The sequence below is a fragment of the Leopardus geoffroyi genome, chromosome C1 (assembly GCF_018350155.1).
Source record: "Leopardus geoffroyi isolate Oge1 chromosome C1, O.geoffroyi_Oge1_pat1.0, whole genome shotgun sequence".
Lineage (NCBI taxonomy): Eukaryota > Metazoa > Chordata > Mammalia > Carnivora > Felidae > Leopardus > Leopardus geoffroyi.
In genome coordinates, this window is record NC_059328.1 from 118665921 (window position 1) to 118686457 (window position 20537).

The 20537-nt window shown below is 38.5% G+C and overlaps 1 protein-coding gene and 1 pseudogene across 8 annotated transcripts in view; one reads left to right on the top strand and one right to left on the bottom strand.

Moving 5' to 3' along the window:
* Positions 1–20537, bottom strand: part of PTPN4 (protein tyrosine phosphatase non-receptor type 4) — a 237290-nt gene that overhangs the window by 158696 nt on the left and 58057 nt on the right. The window lies entirely within an intron of this gene.
* On the top strand, positions 14966–16904 carry LOC123598803 (annotated as a pseudogene).

A 20537-nucleotide genomic window follows, 5' to 3' on the forward strand; every position in this document is an offset into this window, starting at 1 on the left:
TATGTACCAATATAAATTTAATTTGTTAATAATTTGTTTGAAAATTTTTCAGATCTTGTTCATTTTGTTCTACAATATTTCTTATTTTTTTTTTACCGTTTACTTTATTTTTAAGAGAGACACAGTGTGAGTGGGGAGGGGCAGAGAGAGGGGGATATATGGAATCTGAAGCAGGCTTTTGGCTCTGAGCTGTCAGCACAGAGCCCAAGCGGGGCTCAAACTCACAAACTGAGATCATGACCTGAGCCGAAGTCAGATGCTTAACCGACAGCCACCCAGGTGCCCCTACAGTATTTCTTTATATAATAATGATCTGACTAGCTATAAATATGAAGGTTATGCTGGTTTTGTAAATGAGTTGTTAATTATTACTTCTCTTTTTATTCACTGGAAGAGATTGGTGTTATTTTTTAAATGTTGAAAAAATTCATTAGTAGAAAGTAAAACCACGATACCACAACATAAGCATCAAAACGTCTGAAATTGAAAAATACCAAGAGTTGGTGAGGATGTAGAGAGAGAGCACATGTCAACTCTCATAAGCTGCTGGTGGAAATGTATATGCAAATATAACCACTATGAAAAACTGTTTCATAATATCTGACCTAAGCTTTCCACTCTGAGATATTCACCCAAAAGAAGTATATATGTATATATATGTATACATATTTTTCCACCAATTTACATATATGAATTGTTTAAAGCTGTAGTATTCATAGTAGCCCCACAATGTAAACAAACCAAGGGTCCACAAACAATGGACTGGATAAATTTTAGTGTACTTATGCAATGATGTTTCACTACCTATTGCTTTATGGTAAACACACCAAGATGTTTTTTAAGAAGTATCAGGGGCACCTGGCTGACTCAGAAGAGCATGCAACTCTTAATCTCGGGGTCATGAATTTGAGCCCCACATTGGGTGTAGAGATTACTTAAATACATTTTTTTTAAGAACTTAAAAATAAATAAAAAGTATTAATATCTTTCATGCTTCCGTGGGTTGATGGGCCCACTCTGTGGTTCTTACTTGTGGTTGCAGTTAGATGGCAGCTATTAAATTCATCTGAAGTTTGACAGTACCAAGATGTACATGACGGCTCACTCATGCGATTGGCAACTGATGCTGACTGCTGGCTGGAGTATCAGCTGGGACTGTTAACCAGAGAGCCTACATCTATGGCCTCTTCATATGGTATAGGCTTCTCACAGCAGGACACCTGGATTCTGAGACTGTTCCAAGAGTACCAGCGTTCTAAGAGACCCAACTAGAAGGGGGACGCCTTCACATTACTGGCAGTCACAAAGAGTCTCTTTATTGCCATGGACAGAAACAAATCACATAGGCCAGGCAACACTCAGGGGTGAGGAACTCTGCAATGGTGTGAATACTAAGAGGTATGGTCCAGTGGGAGGCCATCTTTGGGGACTGGCTGCCACAAATGGAATATTACACAGAAGTGGGGAGGAAAAAGAAATATTTAGGTCGAACCATATATAAAACTGCTGACATGGTGACTTACAAAAATAAGAATTTCACATTAAAAACAAACAATACTAATCTATGGTGATAGATATCAGAATGGTGACTACTTCAGGCAAGGAGTGATAAATAATAACAAGAAGGAAGTACAAGGAATGCTTCTAAAGTACTGGTAATTCTGTATCTTGATCCAATGGCTATTTCACAGACTTTAGTTTGTAATTCTTATCAATCTTACATTTAAAATTTGATTTTTACTGTATGTATGTTATACTTCAACTGAAAAGTTACTTCTGCCCCACTTGCACTACCAAAACCCTGAAATATCAGTTCTTATTCATTCAGACTGAGAAAATTTTGTTTTACCGAGGAAAATTAGCAAGTAAATGGCCCAGTGGGAACTCTAATGTATCACTTGCTGATACACAAAAATTGTCAAGTTTTACTCTTTACATATAAACCTCCCCACTTCAAACTTAGCCCCTGTAACATTCTACTTTTCTACTCTGCCTTCATTTAAAGCTGAACTAAAATAGATTTTTCCACAGGGAGACCACAGATCTGTACAGTGCTCTGTCTTAATTTAGTCATTCCCACTTATCCAGTGTTATTAATATGCAAATGCACAAAGCAAACAATCAACTCAAGAAGAAATGTTTGTGTATGGGGGTATGCTTAGGGACAAAACAAAATCTCTTGACTCTTAACTTTCAAAAGTATAAACACCTAACTAGTGGAAAACTGCAACTAAACATTCTTTTAAAAAATGAATTTATTCATAAAAAATCTTCATTGAACACTAACTTTAGAACACAGTTTCTCAACCAACTTTGGCACTGATGACATTTTATATTAGAGACTTCATGGAGAGGGGGACTGTCCTGTGCATTATAGGATGTTTAGCTGCATCCTTGGTTTCCACCCAGCAGATGCTAGTAGCTCCCACCCAACTGTGACAACCAGAATGTTCTGACATTGCCAAACGTCCCCTGGGGGAGGGGGAGCAGGTATAAAATCAGTCCCCTTTGAGAATCATCACTACAGAGGAACATTTACAGTTCTAGCTATGGGCTCAAAACCACTTCCTAAAGACAATTCTTACAAGACTATAGATTCGTTTCTCACTGAACTTTAGAAAAATACTAAACAGAAAGCCTACTCCACGAGGGAGGAGAATAGTAAGTATAATACATCTGGGACATGAATTTTGACTACGTCCCATTTAGTATATGCAATGAACACAAAGGAAAATGTGCTCTATAAATAACAACTAATTATAGAATGTTAATGAGGCCAAGGCAGTCTCCATCCCTCCCAACTGTGTTTTTATGACAGAGACTACACGGATCCAAATCATCTTGCGTACTTTTTAAATACAGATTCCTAAGCCCCCAAAAAGACCTACAAAACTGAGGTGTGCAGACAGCAATCCGAACTTCTAATAAGCTTTCCTTGAGAGTCCACCATTAAATTCTTATGCATACAAAAACGTAACACAAACAGCACCATGGACTACTTATCTCCAATCTTTCATAACCACAACTTTTAATTTGTGTCACTGATCAGAAGGAGATACAGAGAAGAAACAGAAGACCAGTCAACTGATAGCAGATGGTGTGGCAGATAAAAACATCAGTCTGAGGAGTCAAAGGGCCAGGATTTTTATCTCAATCTATCACTTACTTGGCCTGTAACTATGAGCAAGGCACAAACTCCCTGGGTTTGATTTCTCTATCTATGAAAAAGAGGTAATTGTCATACCACATTGTTATTGACAAAAAGAACCAAAAACATATGTGAAAGCTCTAAGGAAGTAACACAGAACTAATATGCAAGATAAGTATTATCCAACAGATACTAATACAAAGCTACAACTGAGAAGCCATACTACAGTAAAATTATCCAATAAAATATTAATTTGGATATATGAAAGAAAAAGGATTCTGTAGAAATGTATCTTAAATATTATTCAAAACAATAAAAAATAAAAGCATATTCACAGGGTACCAAGCAGGGGAATTTCTACAGATGAGAAGCTGAGAGGTGAGTCATGTGTCACTTTACTGAAGCAAGTATGTAAGTAGGAAAGACACTATACACTACCAAAGAAAAACTTGATCTAGTATGACATTACTAAGAAAAGATTTATATTCGACTTCAGGTGTAGATCAACAAGAAATAAACATACTAGAAGCTACTTTTCTCACTCAAGACTCAAGATAAAAAAACAAAAAGCAATCATATGAGGAATCCAAAATGTAAATTATAGCAGGCAGTGTAGAGAGGAAAAAATCACAATCTTGAGGTAAGGTGAGCTTTCCAGGTTTTCTTTTTTTTATCCTTTCTTTAGTTTTCTTTACTTAAACCTTTGACTCAAAGATGTGTTGAACTAGGGAACTGCCAGTAGGCACAGGCAGCAAAAGAGACGAGGGAAAACCAATTTTCTTTTTAAGAGGAAGAGAGAAGGAAGCCCTGTGAACCAGAGTGTGGTGCGGGGGCGGGGGAGGGGGGGGGGTGCAGGCAGAGACACATTTTTTCCTCTCTAGAGTTCTGCCTCAGGGATAGCCCCGGTCATGCAATGACATGGCCATGGTGATGATACCGTGGGAACTAAAACTCCCATCTCTGCATAGTACAAGAAAATAGGGTTTTTTGAAGAGTAGGGAGTAACCTGTGCTTGTTTGGTTTTTATCCCTCACTTTTCTCTCAGCACTACTACACTCTAAGACAAGACTGTTCCACAAAACAGAAAAGAACCTCATCCTTCTGACCAGAGTATGAAAAGTGGCTACCGGCAACCAGAAAGTGTGCAGAAAAGCCTGCAAAGTGTAGGAGAATACACATCAGAACAAGTCCTGGGCTCATGCCAAAGCTGTGCATGTGCAGAATACACCCGAAGAACCACAGCAGTGACTAAGAACTAAACTAGAGTGTCAGCCTTAAAGTAGCTCTCGAGTGCCACGCAAACGTCACACTCCCAGATCACACCAAAGGCTTTGAAAATGAATTCATGCTGGAACCACTGCCCCCAAAATGAGAAGAATTTGAGTACCAGGTTAACCTCCCACTAAAGTAACAACAAAAACAATATTATATCACGGATTTTAATAAGATACAGTCTCATAATATTCCAGAATGTCCGGGATGCAATAAAAAATTACCTGATACACTTAAGAATCTGGCAAATCTGAACAATTTTCAAGGTAAAAAGATGATTAACTGATGGACACTTTGAAATAACTCAGATGTTGGAATTATCAGGCACAGCCTTTAATAGTTACTATAACCATCTTCCATGAATAAAGGGGGTGAACACTCTTAAAATGAAAGAATATACAGAAATTCTCAGGAAAAAACACCCATACATATACCCATATATAAATGGAGATATTCAAACTGAAAAATACATTATCTAAAATAAAAATCTCAAATGTCCACCAACTGATGGATAAAGAAATTGTGGTTTATATACACAATGGAGTGCTACATGGCAATGAGAAAGAACGAAATATGGCCCTTTGTAGCAACGTGGATGGAACTGGAGAGTGTGATGCTAAGTGAAATAAGCCATACAGAGAAAGACAGATACCATATGGTTTCACTCTTATGTGGATCCTGAGAAACTTAACAGAAACCCATGGGGGAGGGGAAGGAAGAAAAAAAAGAGGTTAGAGTGGGAGAGAGCCAAAGCCTAAGAGACTCTTAAAAACTGAGAACAAACTGAGGGTTGATGGGGGGTGGGAGGGAGGGGAGGGTGGGTAATGGGTATTGAGGAGGGCACCTTTTGGGATGAGCACTGGGTGTTGTATGGAAACCAATTTGACAATAAATTTCATATATTGAAAAAAAAATAAAAATCTCACTGAATGGGCTAAATAGCAGAATAAATATAACTGGAAAGTCAATTTTATGGTAATGAATAACATGTCTAATCTGAAATAAAGAGAAAGTTTATAAATGTGAACAGAGACTCAGGGACCTATGGACAAAAGTTAAAATACATATTACTAGAGTTCCTGAAACAGACCAGAAAGAGATTGATACAGAAAAAATATCTGAAGAAATAAGGACTGAAAAGTATCCAAACTTGATCAAAGCAATGGATTTAAAGATTTGAAAATTTCAGTTAAATAAAACCATGGCCAGACCCATCAAAATCAAACTGCTAAACGATAAAATCAAATTTCTAAAAATTTTACAGGAGACCATATTTAAAAAACACATTTCATATAGAAAAACAATAATTTGAATGATTGCAGAGTTTGGATCGAAACTATGAAGTCACAAAACAGCTAAACTACGTATTTAAAGAGAAAGAGCTATCCCCCCAGAAATCCATATCCATTGAAAATATACATCAGGGGGGACACCTGGATGGCTCAGTTGGTTAAGCATTTGACCTTGGCTTGGGTCATGACCTCACAGGCTGGGGAGTTTGAGCCCTGCATCGGGCCCTGTGCTGACAGCTCAGAGGCTGGAGCCTGCTTTGGATTCTGTGTCTCCCTCTCTGTCTCTGTCCCTTCCCCACTGGCACTCTGTCTCTCTCTCTCAAGAATAAATAAACATTAAAAAAACAAAAAGAGGGGCGCCTGGGTGGCGCAGTCGGTTAAGCGTCCGACTTCAGCCAGGTCACAATCTCGCGGTCCGTGAGTTCGAGCCCCGCGTCAGGCTCTGGGCTGATGGCTCAGAGCCTGGAGCCTGTTTCCGATTCTGTGTCTCCCTCTCTCTCTGCCCCTCCCCCGTTCATGCTCTGTCTCTCTCTGTCCCAAAAATAAATAAAAACGTTGAAAAAATAAATAAAAATAAAAATAAATAAAAAAAAAGAAAGAAAGAAAATATACTTTGGGGCACCTGGGGGGCTCAGTCAGTCAAGTGTCCAACCAACTCTTCCTTTTGGCTCAGGTCATGATCTCATGGGTTTGTGAGATAGAGCCCCTCATAGAGAATCCCTACTTGGGATTCTCTCTTTCCTTCTTTCTCTCTGACCCTCCCCCTCTCACACACACCTCTCTCTCTCTCTCTCTCTCTCAAAATAAAAAAATATTAAAAAAAAAAAAAAGAGGCGGTTGGGTGGCTTAGCTGGTTGAGCGTCCAACTCTGGATTTCAGCTCAGGTCATAATTTCACAGTTCGTGGGTTCAAGCCCTGCCTCAGGCTCTGTGCTGACAGTATGGAGCCTGCTTGGGATTCTCATTCTCTCTCTGCCCCTCCCCAGGTTGCTCTTGTCTCTCAAAGTAAGTAAACTTAAAAAAAAAAAAAAGAAAAGAAAATATACTTTAAAAAGTATAAGGCAACTCAAAACATTGTCACACAAAGGAAAATTAAGAGAATTTATTGCCAGAAGACTTGGGACTAAAAGAAATACCTAGAAGTTCTTCCCTGAATTGAAATGATACCAGAGGGAAATCAAAGCAAAAAGAATGGTAAATATATGGGTAAATATAATACACTATTTTCTCCGACTAAATTATTTAAAATGTGTTACTGTTGAAAGTAAAACAGCATGTCTGAGAAGATATCATCCTATATAAAATTAATATATATGACAACAATAACCAATAAAAGGAGAGGGAACTGGGAACTGTATGGATGGAAGTGTACAGGTTTAATTGAAGTGGTAAAATGTGAAATTTAAGTGGATCATAAAAAGTTGGTATATATAATATAATCTAGATAGCAATCTCAAAAAAAAAACAAATGAAGCAAAGAGATTACACTAAAAATGAATACTAAAAATATTCAACTAATCCAAAGAAGGCAGGAAAGGAAAAAGAAACAAAAAACAGAATGGATAAACAAAAGAACTTAAAAATGGAAGCACTAAATTGAATAAATTCAATAATCTCATTAAGTTTAAATTAAAAGACATTAACTGTCAGATTGTACTTTAATTTTTTTAATTAAAAAAAACTTTTTAATGTTTATTTTTATTATTTTTGAGAGAGAGAGAGAGAGACAAAGTGAGAGCAGGGGAGGGGCAGAGAGAGAGGAAGACAGAGAATCTGAAGCAAGCTCCCGGCTCTAAGCTGCCAGCATAGACCCCAATATGGGGCTCAAACTCACAGATCACAAGATCATGACCTGAGTAGAAGTCAGATACTCAACCAACTGAGCCACCCAGGAGCCCCCAGATTGTACTTTTAAAAAGACCTATTCATGCACTGTCTACCAGATTTCCATTTTAACATAAAAATGTACACACATTAATAAAAATAATGAAAAGAGATTCAGTATATAAACACGATTCAAATGGAAGATGAAGTGTACTATCTGACAAAGTAGATGTCAGAAGAAAATGACCAAGGGAAAAGATGGACATTACGTATTGATAAAAGTGTCAACTCACTAAGAAGAAATAACAGTTTTAAATGGCTAATACAAGAGGTAATACAAACACATTAGTTTCCCATGAGGTGAAACTAACATAACTGATACACAAATGTTCAATTATACAATTATAGTTGAAGACTTCAACTTGAACAACTGATAGAGCAAAGAGAAAATCAGCAAGGATGTAAAAATGCTATGAATCAACAACCAAATTGACATTTATAGACCTCTCCACGCAAAAAGAGTGCACATGTACCATTCACCAAAATATGCCATAAACCTTACCAAATTTAAAATAAACCTTACAAAAGCAAACCGTACCAAATTTAAAAGAATTGATATCATACAAAGCACATTAACTAGACATAATGTAATTTAAATAGAAATTAGTAAGAGAAAGGTATCTGAAAAATCCTCACATATCTGGAATCCAGCATACATGCAAATAACCCACAGGGCAAAGAGGAAGTATTGAGGGAAATTTAAAAATATTTTGAACTGAATGGATATAAAAAGACAACATATGATACTCTGCAGGATGTACAGCTGAAACGGTGCTTGGAGAGATATTTACAGCATTAAATGCTTCTAATAGAAAACAGGAAATATTTCAAAATAATAATCTACATGCTTCTACCTTGAAAAATTAAAACAGTAGATTGAACCAATATGAAAGAAGGAAGAAAATAATAGAAATCAATGAAACTGAAGAGATAAACAATTGACCAAATTTAATTAAAACCTGAACTAGCGATTTTTTAAATAACAGTAAAATTGATAACCTTTTAGCCAGAGTGAAAGAGGAAAATAAAAAGAAAACACCCAAATTATCTTTTATTTCTACTATTGATAGACATCCATACAACTCCTACAGAGAATAAAGAAACACAACAGGGGTGCCTGGGTGGCTCAGTCAGTTAAACGTCCAATTCCTGACCGGCTCAAGTCATAGCCCTAGGGTCATGAGATCAAGCCCCAAGTTGGACACCACACACTCAGCATGGAGCCTCCTTAGGATTCATTCTCTCTTCTCTCTCTCTCTCTCCCCCACCACTGTCCCTCCCCCAATCATGCTTCTCTCAAAAAAAAAAAAAAAAAAAAACAAAAGAACAAAAAAAAAACCACAACAAACTTTATGGTCATTAAGTTGGCAACTTAGAATAAATCAATCAATTTCTTAAAAGACACAAATTATTAAAACTCAAGGAAAAAAAAAATGTTTAATTTGAACAGTCCTAGATCTGTTAAAGTAGTTGACTTTATAGTTTAAGATATTCCAGGGGTAAGGGGTGGCTCAGTTGGTTAAGTGTCTGACTCTTGGTTTTGGCTCAGGTCATGATCTCACACTTCATGGGATCAAGCCCTATGTTGGGCTCTGCACTGACAGCACAGACCCTGCTTGTGATTCTCTCTTTCCCTCTCTCTCTGCTGCTCCCCTGCCACATGGGCGTGCTCTCTTGCACCAAACGTTTAAGGAAGAAATAAAAACAATTTTACACAATCTTTTCCAACAAAGAGAGGGAGAAAAAACATTTCCCAACTAGACTAGCACTAACCTGATACCAAAAACACATATAAAAAAATACATGAAAAGGGGCGCCTGGGTGGTTCAGTCAGTTAAGCATCCGACTTCGGCTCAGGTCATGATCTCATGGTTTGTGGGTTCAAGCCCCACATTGGGCTCTGTGCTGACAGCTCAGAGCCTGGAGCCTGTTTCAGATTCTGTGTCTCCCTCTCTCTCTGCCCCTCCCCCACTCACACTCTGTCTCCCCGTCTCAAAAATAAATATTAAAAAAAAATTTTTTTTGTAAGTTTATTTTTTTTTTCAACGTTTATTTATTTTTGGGACAGAGAGAGACAGAGCATGAACGGGGGAGGGGCAGAGAGAGAGGGAGACACAGAGTCGGAAACAGGCTCCAGGCTCTGAACCATCAGCCCAGAGCCTGACGCGGGGCTCAAACTCACGGACGGCGAGATCGTGACCTGGCTGAAGTCGGACGCTTAACCGACTGCGCCACCCAGGCGCCCCCCAAAAAAATTTTTTTTAATACATGAAAATATTACAAGAATGTAAGAATACATATTACCATCTCCCATAAGCACAGACACAAAAATTCTCAACAACATATAAGCAAACCAAATCTAGCAATATTTAAAATGGGTACTATATCACAAACAAGTGGTATTTAGCAAAGGAATTTAAGGTTGGTTCAACAATCAAAAATGCATCAGTGAAACTCACCATGTTAACAAACTAAGTAAGAAAAACCAATGATCAAAAAGAAACAATATTTGACAAAACTCAACATACAGTCATGATAAACCCTTTTGGTAAGCTAGGCATAGAAGAGAAATTCTTTGAGCTGATAAAGAGCATCTACAAAATAACTACAGTTAGCAACATATTTAATGGTAGAAGACTGAATGCTCTACACCTCAATGAGAAAAATGAAAAAATTTCCTCTTACCACTCTTATTCATTTCTTATCATAGTGCAGTAAGATAAGAAAATGAAATAAAAGGTTTACAGATTAAAAAAGAAAATTTTTAATTCAGACATGTAGAAAATTCCATGCAATCTATAAAAAGTCTCTTAGAACAAATGAGTTAAGTTGCAGATTACAAGCTAAATATACAGCACCAATTCTATATTTGTATACTGGCAAATGAACTGGAAATCTTAATTTAAGAAAATATTATAGGGGCGCCTGGGTGGCTCAGTCGGTTAAGCGTCCGACTTCGGCTCAGGTCATGATCTCACGGTCCGTGAGTTCGAGCCCCGTGTCGGGCTCTGTGCTGACAGCTCAGAGCCTGGAGCCTGTTTCAGATTCTGTGTCTCCCTCTCTCTCTGACCCTCCACTGTTCACGCTCTGTCTCTGTCTCAAAAATAAATAAACATTTAAAAAAAAAAAAAAGAAACTATTATAATATGCAACAGCACAAAAAATTAATCATTTAGGTGTAAGTCTGAGTTTCTTTTCAGGATGATGAAAAAGTTTTGGAAATGGATAGTGGCGATGGTTATGTAACATAGTAAATATATTTAATACCACTAAATTGTACAATTAAAACATGTTAAAATAGTAAACTTAATCTTTTTAATCACACTAAAGATATCTTTAAAACAATTTTTTAATGGGCAAAAGGTTTGAACAGAAGTTAAAAAGGACCAAAAATGTGGGGTGCCTGGATGGCTCAGTCGGTTAAGCTTCCGACTTCAGCTCAGGTCATGATCTTGCTATTCGTGAGTTCAAGCCCCACGTCAGGCTCTATGCTGACAGCTCAAAGCCTGGAGCCTGCTTTAGATTATGTGTCTCCCTCTCTCTCTCTGCCCCTCCCTACTTACTCTGTCTCTCAAAAATGAATGTTAAAAAAAAAAAGATTTTTTAAAAAAAAGGACCAAAAATGTTATGTAGCAGTGATGATGACACTAATCAAAGAGAAACAACATATATCACTTGATGAGGAGATGACAATTAACTGTTTTGAATATGCTGAATGTGAAATACTATTCTGGTTATGCACTGAAGACTAACAAATCACATCAAAACAGAGGGTTAGGGATGCCTGTGTGGTGCAGTCTGTTAAGCATCAGACTCTTGATTTCGGCTCAGGTCATGATCTTGTGGTTTGTGAGTTGAAGCCCCACGCTGGGTCCTGCATTCACTGCAGAGAGCCTGCTTGGGGCTCTTTCTCTCTCTCTCTCTCTCTCTCCCCCTCCCTCCACCCCTCTCTTTCTCTCTCTCAAAATAAATAAACATTAAAAAAAAAAAAAAACAGTGGGTTAAAACAGTAACATTAAGTTTATTTTACTGAGGATTCTGGGATTTCACTGGGTTCAGCTATATCAGTCTCAATGAGTCTCGTGTGCCTATAATATGTTAGGACTGGTGTCATCTCAAGAGGTGTCTTCACTCAGATGTCTAATGTCCTGCCCTGGGAGACAAACAGCTGGGAATTCCCTGGGCATCTATGTGTTCTCTCCATATGGTCTCTTCACAAAATCTCCACAAGGTCTCAGGGTAGCCGAACTTTACATGGCATCTGAAAGCTCTCCTAGAGGAGTGTACTATAAAATGCCAGCAGAAGTGAATTGGTTTTTCTAACCTCAACTGGGAAGTTATACAACATTTCTTCCAATGGATTCTATTGTGGAGGGGATCACAAAGGCCCACCAAGGTTTAACTGGAGGTAATATCAACCCCTTCTCATGGTGGGAGAGATTTCAAAAATTTTCTGGACCACAAATACCTCTAGCATCTTTAGCAGACAGAGAGTTTGCATTGAGGAAAAATAACAGGACTGGAGATAATAGGTATCACAGTCTACAGAAACCAGGAAAGAATGAAAGGGAAAGATAAAAAAAAAGGGGGGGGGGACATCAATATGTACAAAACTGATTAAGATACAGAATGTGATCAGAGACAGAAGAGAGTTTTCCTTAAAAGCAGAAGGTAACAGTTCTAAAAACTGCTAGAAGTCAAAGACAATAAGCCACAAGAAGCTAGTTAATTTCCCAACTAGACAGTAAGATTTGAGGAAGCAGTTTTCAGGAAGCAGAATGAGGGCTGAGGCAAGATTGTATAGTATTTCTTTTTCACCCTTTATTAAACTACAATTGACAAATAGAATTGTATATATTTAAGGAGTACAAAGAGATGGTTTGATATACATATACATTATGGAAGGATTAGGTTGTAATGTTTAGATGATTGATGACAAAGTAGGTAAGATGACTCTTGTTATTTTCTGCCAAAACACATATAAAATAGAAACAGGAAGGGGAGGTCATCTTTAAAAAATAAACACTTGATTTTAATGCAAATACAAGGATGTAACTTCAAATTTCATTGTAAACAATCATCCATCTTTGTTATTCTTATTAAGGAAAAAGAATTAGCAACCTACTGCTTAAAATGTTAAGGCAAATTAGTAACTTTCCAAAGCAGAGAGCACCAGATCCAGATGGGTTCATTGCTGAATTCTACCAAACATTTAAGAAAAAATTATATCAATTCTCTATAATCCCTTTCAGAGGGTAGAAGAAAAGGAATACATACTTCCAAAATCAGTCTATGAGGCCAGCATCACATCTTCATCAGAGCTCTTGTGTGACCAGGCACATTGTCAATGAGCAGTAATATTTTGAACTGAATCTTCTCTGAGCAGCAGGAATGGGCTTAAAATATGCACTAAACAATGTTGTAAACAGATGTGCTACAATCCAAGCTTTGTTGTTCCATTCATGGAGCACACGTAGAATAGATTTACCGTAATTCTTAAGGGCCCTAGGATTTTCTGAATGACCAATGAGCATTGGCTTCAACTTATCAATTTAAAGTCATTAGTTGCATTAGCCCCTAACAAGAGAGTCAGTCTGTCTATTGAAGATTTGAAGTTAGGCATTGACTTCACTCTAGCTGTAAAGGTCCTAGATAGCATCTTCTTCCAATAGAAGGCTGTTTTGTCTACACTGAAAATCTGCTGCTTAGTGTAGCTATTTTCAAGGAGGAACTAGATCTTCTGGAATCACTGGCTGCAGCTTCTACATCAGCACTTACTGCTTCACCTTGCACCTTTATGTTACAGAAACAGCTTTTTTCCTTAAATCTCATGAAACTACCTCTGCTAGGTTCGAACTCTTCTTCTGCAGCTTCCTCACCTCTCTCAGCATTCACAGAATTAAAAATCATTAGAGCTTTGCTCTGCATTAGGCTTTGGCTTAAGGAAATGTGGCTGGTTTGATCTATCCAGACCACTCAAACTTTCTCTGTATCAGCAATAAGGCTCTTCCACTTTCTTATCATTCATGTGTTCAGTGGAGTAGCATTTTTAATTTCCTGCAAGAACTTTTCCTTTGCACTCACACCTTGGCTAACTGGTGGAGGCCCAGCTTTCAGCCTATCTCAGCTTCCAACATGCCTTCCTTACTGAGCTTAATCAGTTCCAACTTCCGATTTAAAGTGAGAGATGTAGGACCCTTCCTTTCATTTGAACACGCAGAGGCCACTGTAGGATAATTAACTGTCCTAATTTCAGTATTCTTATGTTCCAGGGAATAGTGAGGCCCAAGGAGAGGGGAAAGAGAAAGACAGGGGGACAGCTGGTCAGTGGAGCAGTCAGAACACACATACTTATCAATTAAGTTCACTGCTTTACACAGGTGTAGTTCGTGGCACCCTAAAATAATTACAGTAGTAACACCAAAGACCACTAGAACAGGGGCGCCCAGCCAGCTCAGTCAGTGGAGTATGCAACTCTTGATCTCAGGGTTGTGAGTTTGAGCCCCACGCTGGGTGTAGAAATTCCTTAAAAATATTAAAATCTTTTAAAAAAAATCACAACACGTAATAATGAAAAAGTTTGAAATACTGCAAGAATTACCAAATTTGTGACACAAAGTCACAAAGTGAACAAAAGGTGTTGGGAAAATGGGGCCAACAGACTTGCTCAACATAGAGTTGCAACAAACCTTCAATCTATAAAAATGCAGGATTTGTGACATGCAATGAATCAAAGTGTAGTAAAATGAGGTTTGCCTACAATTTGAAACACAAAAACTAAAAGCTCAAGGGAGAAAACTAAGCATATTTTCAAGAAAAGACAATGAATAATTCTAGGAAGAACAAAATACTATCCAACTACGCTGCTTGGCTTTCCAGTAAATTAACTTGCATAATGATAAAAAAAGTAAACAATGACACCAATTAAGGCAGAAACTGCCAACGGCCCACATCATACCCATTTTGTCTCATTTCATTAAAATAAAGCTTCAATATTGTTTGGGGTAGAAACGGTATGTAAAATACCAAGCCCTGGAGCACCTGGCTGGCTCAGTTGGTAGAGTGTGCTATTCTTGATCTCAGGGTCAAGAGTTCAAGTCCAATGTTGGGTATGGAGCCTACATAAAATTAAAAAAAATAAAATAGGGGCGCCTGGGTGGCTCAGTCGGTTGGGCGTCCGACTTCAGCCAGGTCACGATCTCGCGGTCCGTGAGTTCGAGCCCCGCGTCGGGCTCTGGGCTGATGGCTCAGAGCCTGGAGCCTGTTTCCGATTCTGTGTCTCCCTCTCTCTCTGCCCCTCCCCCGTTCATGCTCTGTCTCTCTCTGTCCCAAAAGTGAATAAACGTTGAAAAAAAAAAAAAATTTAAAAATAAATAAATAAATAAATAAAATAAAATAAAATAAAATAAAAATAACAAATAAAATAAAATAAAATAAAATACCCAGCCCCTGCAGACCCAATGAGGACATGTGACTGAATTTTGGCCAATAAGATGTAACTAGAAGCTACAGAGTAGAATTTATAAGTAACATTCTTTAAGTTTGGGGAAGAAAACTGGTATGTCCCCTTTTTTGCTTCTCCATTTTCCCCTACTGTAATCAGAAAGAGTTGGGTTCCTAGAAAAAGAACAGACAGAGCTTTCTTAACATAAGAGAAGTCAATTTGGGTCCCAGCCATCTTGTGAAAGAATGTAAGAGCAGACAGCCACTATCAGGCCAGGATATAACCTAATCATATCAGGGACAATAAATCAGTAGCAAAACTCCCAGTACTGATTCAAAAGTTAAGATTCACCTGATACACATCCTTGAGTTCTCTGTGCAGGATCTAAACCTCTCTGAGCATTTAGACATGGACCAACTGCCAACCTTCATGACTGTGACCTAGACTCAGTCACCCTCAGATGACTTCTGCCCCAATTCCATGCTGTATTCCCCACTGAGCAAAGCCCCGTCATGAATATGTGTGCACCGTTAGCTTAAAACTTCCTCAATACTGTGGTTCAGGAGACACTGCTTTGGGAACGATCCCCAGTGTTCTCCTTTACTTGTTGCAAGTAAAACCCTTCCTTTTCCTATTCTTTGGCTTGGTTGTGTCTTTTGGCTCAACAACCACCAAGAGACGAACTCCATTTTGGGTAACACCACCACCTGCCTGAAAGCTGACAAGCATGTTAGAATTCTGAAAGCTTTCTTGGATCATGAAATGATCTTATGTACACAGCCATGCACCCAGGGAAGTGAAGGACAAACAGGAAACCTGACTCCTTGGTAACTGTGAAGCTGCCATCCCATTATTGGACTGTCAATCGCTAGAATTCTTTTAATAGAAAAATTAACTTTAGCTCATTTAAGTTACTGTTATTTCCAGTTTCTTTTACTAGAAGCCAAATGTAATTTTGATAGAAGATCAAAAGATAAACAGTAAAGGGACAGATAGATAAACATATTTAACTAAAAATTATGACAGAAGAATTTTAGGAGGAGTGAGGATGTAAAATAGACTAAAAATATTAAATCCTCATCTTGTATAATAGGAAGTCAATATAAAAAATGTCCAGAATAAAAAATATAAACCAGCACAGAAAAATGGAAATAAATGCCTAAAATATATCTCCAAAGGTATTTCAAAACTGGTACTAAAAGAGTGGGAGTGGCCTCAGTCCCCCAAGAAGCACAGCACAGCCAGCTTCTTGGCCATGGCCAATCAGGAGCACATGGTCATTGCCATCAAGCTGCATGGTGTGTAGCACACCCTGGTGGGCAAGATCACCAAGCACTTTGAGCAGAAGGGATTCCATGTTGTGGCCAAAAGGCTCCCTCCTACAGGCCTCTGAGGAACTGCTAAAGCAGCACCACATTGACATAAAGGCCCACCCATTCTTCCCAGGGCTGGTAAAGTACCCGAGCTCTGGGCCCACTGTGGCCATGGTTTGGGAGGGTCTGACTGTGGTGAAGATGGGGTGAGTGATGTTTGGGGAGACCAAACCAGCAGATTGTAAGCCAGGCACCACTCATGAGGACTTCTGTATTCAAGTTGGCAGGAACATCATTCATGGCAACGATTCAGTAAACAGTGCAGAGAAAGAAATCAGCCTATGGTTTAAACCTAAAGAATTGGTTGACTACAAGCCTTGTGCTCTTGACTGAAACTAGGAATGAAAGGTAGACAAAGCATCAGTCCCCTTTGGTGCCACCTGATGTGTCCCTGGACACAGCTCTTCATTCCACTGGCTTGGAAATAACAGAATCAATCTTTCTCTTCTAAAACATATTCACCAATAAAGCCTTTGGAAAGTGGGTAAATAAATAAATAAGTGGGAGCATTTCATTAAGCTTTCATTATATGCTTTGCCCTGTTGGGCTTTGAAAAAATATTTAAAAGTGTATGTTACTACTTAGATAGAAATTAATAACCAGGGCATCTGGGTGGCTCAGTAGATTAAGTGTCTGACTCTTGATTTCAGCTCAGCTCATGATCTCGATGGGTTCGAACCTGGCATCAGGCTCTGCACTGATAGTGCAGAAAAATTTAATCAGCTACTACAAAAATGTAGCACTACCATGAAGAAATGACCTTTTCCAAACAAAAGTCTGGTCTTTGCCCTTCACTAATGGGAGATGATCTCTAGACCCTTGGAATGTCCTGGGCTTGGCAGGTGTTTTGGTCCCGTCAAGACCGCCTGCCTGGGGGTCTTGGTTACCTGACAGTCTAACAATACGATTTATGATGGGGAACATCAGTTCTGACTTCTACAGGAACGGAAAACTAAGGGTATTAGCCTGACCAGTAGGAAAGGCTAGAGATTAGGTCAGTTATGCAGGGAGTATGTGATCAAGTCACAGTAAAAATACAAAAGGCTTGGAGGAGACTCCCTCGTTGGACATAGTTTGTGTGTATTGTCACACATGGTGGCCAGGAGAAGGTAACATCATCTATGACTCCATGAGGAGAAGAGGACTTGGAAGTTCTTTCTCAGTTTTAACTCCTTCTGGCATCTACCTTGGCTGATTAAAATTTTTTTTCTCATGTTTATTTATATTTGAGAGAGAGTGTGTGTGAACGGGGGACGGACAGAGAGAGTGACAGAGACAAAATCTGAAGCAGGTTCCAGGCTCTGAGCAGGGCTTGAACATGGCTTGAACCCACATCATGACCTGAGCTGAAGTCAGGTGCTTAACCAACTGAGCCACTCAGGTACCCCAGCTTGGTTGATTTTAATCTGTATACTTTCCCTGTAATAAACTGTAACCATGAGAATGACAACTTTTAATGAGTTCTATGAGCCTTTTTTTTTTTTCAATTTCTTTATTTATTTTGAGAGAGAGAGAGAGAGAGAGAGAGAGAGCAAGCAGGGGAGGGGCAGAAAGAGAGAGGGAGAGACAGAATTCCAAGCAGTCTCCACACTGTCAGCACAAGAGCTTTATGTGGGGCTCAAACCCACAGACCGTGAGATCATGACCTGAGCCAAAATCAAGAGTCAGATGCTTAACTAACTGAGCCACCCAGGCGCCCCAGTTCTGTGAGCCCTTCTAACCAATTATTGAAACTCAGGGTCGTTTCAGAAATCTCCCAAACTTGCAACTGGTGTCAGAAGCGAGGGCAGTCTCGTAGACACTGTACCCTCTAACTTTTCACTTTGGCTAACTATGGGTAACTAAAGAGGAAAGAGGGAAAAGAAGATAAAGAACAAGAAGGGATGTTGTATTTCAAAAGCACCTTAACAGAATCCTTACTGGCTGCTTTATATACATTCATTTAATCCTGACAACCCTAATAGATGATATCATTTCCACCTTACATATAAAAGGAAATTATATATAAAGATCAAGAAAACAGGACAATGCCACAGACCAAATACTTACTAGGTCCAGGTTACAAAATCTAGTCTTTTGAATTCTAAGGTCCATGCACTTCTCATCATACTATGCTACCTTCCTACATCACAATACTTCCTTTATTAACCATTCATGAGTGCTTAGTCGTAATTGTGACATCACTATATGCTTAAATAATCTGTGTGGGATAGTCCAAAAGCTGCAATCCAGGACCAGATCTATGTAGTTCTTTGTAGAACTAGCCCAGTCCCATTCAAGTTATTCTTTTTTTTTTTTTTTAAATGTTTATTCATTTTTTAGAGAGAGAGAGACAGAGTGCAAGCAGGGGAGGGGCAGAGAGAGAGGGAGACACAGAATCCAAAGCAGGCTCCAGGCTCTGAGCTGTCAACACAGAGCCCGATGGGGGGCTTGAACTCAGGAACTACGAGATCATGACCTCAGCCAAAGGTGGACACTTAACCGACTGGGCCAACCAGGTGCCCCCATTCAAGTTATTCTTGATAAGGAAAAATGAAAGTCACTTCACAGTAATTCAAAGTTAAGTGATATCAAAAAATACGCAGTGAATCCAATGCTGTAAATTAACCTAGTACTAAACTTAAGTGCCTATTCACCTCCAGATTTCCTTAACATGGGGGAAAAAATTAAATAACTACAAAGGAAACAGCAGAAATAATAATCACTGAAGCTTATTACAAACAAATCAAAGGAAGCATCAAAAAGAAGTGTGTGCACATTCTGAAAAATTTTTGTCATAACAGTATTACTGATTCATCACATATCACAGCTGCTGCTTTTCTTTGTGGACACTAAATAGTTACATTTAAAAATGATGTGTACAATTCAAAAGGTAAATGAAAAAAGTCATAAAACCAGATACTAGGAAAAGTATTTAAGAGGAAGACATATTACTATACTGAATTCATAAGCACTAGAAAAAAGAGTTTCAAGAGAAGTAAAGATTTCTGAAAGTGAGCAATTTGCTATATGTTTACATGTAATGCATGCATATATGCAAGTCCAGAGTTGTTTTATTTTTAACTTTTGGAAGCAAAATTATTTTAAAGTCTCATTTTTGAAAAGAATGTTAAGTAAGGACAAAGACTCAAATAAGACTATATGGATGCTACCTTTACTATATAACCAAATTTCTAATATATAGATAATAAACTACCTAATTTTGAGTTAGTAATAACACTCTGAATGGACACAAAGAACAAAGTAAGTTCTTTTCTATAATACTGTGATCAACAGAGTCAATCCACCAACACCAACCAACACCAACCTCTGGGCAGAGGATCATACTGGGTGGGCACCAAAGATTCCTCCTGGGGATTCTTGGTTCTATAAGGGGACTCAGAACAAAGAATCGCCCAGGGGAAGGGATAGGGAGTGGTGCATCAGAGAGAGAGTCACGTAGCTTACCTACATGGTAACATTCACATCTCTTCCTACAGTCACCGACACCATTCCAATGAATATTGAAAGCATGTTTGTAAGTTCTAGCAGAGAAACAGAGCTATGACATATATCCTTTCTCAAAGAACAGGATGTAGCTGAGAAGAGCATGTTATTCAACTTCAGGAAAGACATACAAAGAGCAAAAGAGAGAAAGCATACCCCAAGATAACTACCTAGTTTCATCAAATTAATCATGGTAACCTGTGGCATAGACAGACAGCCCTTATATTCAGTAGAATACAAAAAAAAAAAAATAGTATGATAGGAAAAACATTTAAATGATTATTCCCTCAAAGAATATGAAATAAGGTCATATAACAGCGTGTTACCAGGTCTGTATTCCACATACACTATAAGTATAGTAGTTAAGAGATGATCAGTGTGGGCTAAAATATTTAAGAATTGTTTTGGAGATACTGGATATATAAACAACAAATATAAAATTGTTAATTAAGTATTAAGAATTGGCCAGCCAAAGTTTCTCTGATAATAGGTGAGCCCAGACCAAGTAGGAATAAGGGGTATCTCAAATGTGGCAGATGACTTCTGAGATGAAATCTTCTAAACTAACAAACCCAGGGTGTCTGGCTGGCACAGTTGGAGGAGTGTGCAAGTCTTGATCTCAGGGTCATGAGTTCAAGC